The sequence below is a fragment of the Physeter macrocephalus genome, chromosome 18, assembly GCF_002837175.3.
Source record: "Physeter macrocephalus isolate SW-GA chromosome 18, ASM283717v5, whole genome shotgun sequence".
NCBI classification, from domain to species: domain Eukaryota; kingdom Metazoa; phylum Chordata; class Mammalia; order Artiodactyla; family Physeteridae; genus Physeter; species Physeter macrocephalus.
Window position 1 is genome coordinate 5589278 of NC_041231.1, and position 3654 is coordinate 5592931.

Here is a 3654-nt window from a genome sequence, read left to right on the forward strand (position 1 = left end):
CCGCGTACCGCAAAAAAAAAAAAAAAAAAAAAAAAAAATCAGTAAAAGAAGGTAACAGTAGCTCAGGCTGTCACGTAGCTCAGTCAACCCTTAGAACAACTTTGGGCAGCCACCGCCATCACTCCCCTTTACAGAACGTGGCTTCCACGGCCCCAGGTGACATATCTCAGGAGCGGCAGCTGGGAACCAATTCCAGCCCTTTGTACTCAGGCCTGTGCCCCCAGGCCGCTGCCTGTGTGCTGTTCTCAAAAAAACAAACCAAAAAAGACTCATCCGGGAGTTGCTGGGTGAAAAGTTGTCCACATTTGTGCCTCTAGTGCCCGTGGCCAGACCGACCGCGTCCCTCCCTGTCACCTCTCCTTCCGCCCAGAAAGGTGGTCAGCTTCACAGCCTCGCCTGCACCACGGGGGGCTCACATCTCTCCTGTCTGTCCCCCGATGGGGCTTTAACGATCGCGGCCGGTCCCCCGGCGGCTGACCACCAGGGAGCCCACCAAGCAGGCCTAGAGCTTCCACCGCAGGTTTGGACACGTCACCCAGAGTTGCCCCTCTGCTCAAAACTCAAAGTGGTAAAGAAAACGAACATCTCAATGTTTAAAAGAAGGACAAAGAGTTGAACAGACACTGCACCAAGGAAGATATAAGGATGGCAAACGAGTGCATGAAAGAATGCTTAGAATCAGGCAGCTTTAGGCCCGCGATTTCATTCTTCAGAGCTGTTTTGACTGTTCCGGCCCTGTTGCATTTCCATATAAGCATTAGAACCAGCCAATGTCTCTGAAAAAGGTTGCTGGGAATTCGAATGCGATTGCCTTGAATCTGTGGATCAATCTGGGGGCAACTGACATCATAACAATGATATCTTCCAAACAAGGAACAGAGACTCCGGTTATTTAGGTCTCCTTTGACATCTTTAAAAATGCTTTGCAGTTTTCAGCCTCTTAGATTTATCCCTAAGTTTCATATTTTTTGTTCTACTATAAATGGTGTTGATTTTTTATTTCAATTTCTGGTTGTTGCTAGTATAGAGAAATTGATTTTTGTTTATTGATTTGTATCCTGCAATCCTCCTAAACTCACTTAATAGTTCTAGTAGCTATTTTGTATATTCCATTGGGTTTTCCACATAGGCAATCATGTCGTCTGCAGATAAAGATGGTTTTACTTCTTTTCCAACCTCAACGCATTTTGTTTCTTATTCTTGCTTTACTGCACTGGATGGAACCTCCAGCACAAAGTGGGCTAAAGTGGTGGAAGTGGACCTGCCGTCTCTTTCTGGTCTGAGGAATTTAATGGTCTTCCACCGTTAAATACAGCGTTAGCGGTGGCCTTTATCAGACAGAGCAAGTTCCCTTTTTCCCTAGTTTTCTAAGATTTTTTAAAAAAATCTGATTGGATATTGAGTTTTTCAAACAGCTTTTCTGTTTCTACTGAGGTGGTCATGTGGTTTTCCTTACTTAATCTATTAGTATGGTGACTGATTTTTTCAAATGTTAAATGAACTTGCATTCCTGAGACAGGCTTTGTCGACTCGGCGGCTGGCTGCCCGAAACAGCACTCTGCAGGATTCCCTTTCGAGAACGTCTCCAGTTAGAGTGGCTGAAGACACATTCCTTCTGTGGTTTAAGCGGCCCAGTGTGCGGATGGGACGGAGAGATAATAGCACACATTCAGCCCTCAGTCCACCGCAGACCCCGCTGGCGATGTCAGGACTGCGAGTCCTTCATTTGACCCTCAGCCCCATAGGAAGGCAGGAAGGCCCAGCAGCCAGTATACCTGCTGGGCAGGTGAGCAGACTGGCACCCAGGGAGGGACTTATCCCTCCAGGTGACAGCCAGAAAGGGCGAGAGCTGGTGGCAAGGCCTCAGTCTGTGGTCCTCACCTCCCCCTGCCTTCAGAGCGCTCCCCACACTGGACCCAGGGGAGCCGAGCCCCTCAATACCCATTGGGGGCAGGTCCAAGAGGAGTGATCTCCATGGGAGCCCTGAAACCTGAAGCTTGTATTGGCAAGGGTCCTTGTTAACCCCCATGGACCCGACGAGGCAGCTGAGGCTCCAGGAGCAGGGACACAGCGGAGAAGCCACGTCTTGGGGGTGCGGAGCCCCTCAGAGTGCTCAGGCCTCGGCTCCCGGCCAGAGCTACGCCCCGCACGCACAGAGATCTGCAAGGCATACAGAAGGCTCATAACACAGGCGTGAACATCCCAGAATGTTTAGCAGAGAAGCACCCGGCTAGCCCGCGGCCAGGCGGCGCCTCACGCATGAAGGCCGAAAGAGGACGTAAGTGGGTCCCCAGGAGAGAAGGGGGTGTGGGCCACGCCCCCCTCCGCGCGCACCTGCGCCGGGCGCTGCGCCGCTGCTCCGACTCCGACCGCCCGGTTGCACCTCCCGGGGGTGGGGGTGGGTGGACGCCGCCGCCAGGAGCGTCCGCGCACCTTAACGGAGTGCCGTGCAAGAGCGGGTTGCACAGGTGCGTTCGCGGAGGTCACGCAGCCCCGCCCGCCGCCTCAGCGTCGGGGGCGGATTCTGTGTTTGCTTTCCATCCTTCTCTAGGGGCTCAGTCCCTACGCGCAGCTGAGACGGAACAACCCGCGTGCAGCCGCTGACTCGACCCCACCGACTCCCTAAGAGGAGAGAGGCACCTTCAGCCGCCTCCGCTCCCTCCCCTCTCCTTCCCGCCTCTGCACAGCTCGCGCTTGGGACTTACATGTTTATTTTCATTCTTCCATGGTTACGTGGATTGACTTCCTACTGCCGCCGCTGCAGCACATTCCCACGACCGCTCACACTTCTGAAGTCAGAAGTCCTAGAATCAAGGCGTCGGCAGGGCTGGTCCCTCCTGGAGGCTCCAGGGCAGAACGTCTCCTGCCTTTTCCAGCTCCTGGAGGCGCCTGCGTCCCTTGGCTTGTGGCCCCTCCTCCACCTGCAAAGCCTGCGGAATAGCAGCGCGCAACCTCTTCCTCTGACCTCTGCCCCCATTGCCACGCCTCCTTCTGACCGGCTTGAAAGGACCCACGTGACTACCCCGGGCTCACCGATAATCCCGGGTGTCTCCCTGCGTCAAGATCCTGAGCTTGATCACAGCTGCAGAGGCTCCTGAGCCCCGTAAGGGAACGTACTCCCAGGTCCTGGAGATTAGCACGTGGACAGCCTTGGCGCCATTATTCTTCCGGCCACACTAACTGTGTAACTTTAAACAGTATATTTAACCTCTGTATCTTATCCCATCAATTTTAGCAAAAGCTCTTGCTCCCACCCACGTCATTTGCTCCACAAATATTTGTTCTGGGAACTGGGCTCACAGCATTGAACAAAACAGGCAAAACCCCTATTCCGGAGGAGTTTATGTTCTAGTGGGGAAGACAGATAATAAAATGAATGAGTGAGTAAATTACGTTCCCAGCACAATTGATTTTTGGATGATGATTTGGCAAAAGTTATGTGCCTGCTCTTTGACCCAACAAACCCACCATTAAAAGTTGTGTATGGGGGGTTCCCTGGTGGCGCAGTGGTTGCGAGTCCGCCTGCCGATGCGGGGGAGGCGGGTTCGTGCCCCGGTCCGGGAAGATCCCACGTGCCGCGGAGCGGCTGGGCCCGTGAGCCGTGGCCGCTGAGCCTGCGCGTCCGGAGCCTGTGCTCCGCAACGGGAGAGGCCA

General features: G+C 53.9%; 1 long non-coding RNA gene across 1 annotated transcript in view; it reads right to left on the bottom strand.

Annotated features, from left to right (window-relative positions):
* The window catches only part of LOC114484223 (uncharacterized), a 10390-nt gene that overhangs the window by 5116 nt on the left and 1620 nt on the right, over positions 1-3654 (bottom strand). Inside the window, exon 2 of the long non-coding RNA XR_003676852.2 lies at positions 2706-3188. This is a non-coding gene — a long non-coding RNA (uncharacterized lncRNA). The remainder of the gene's footprint in view (positions 1-2705; positions 3189-3654) is intronic.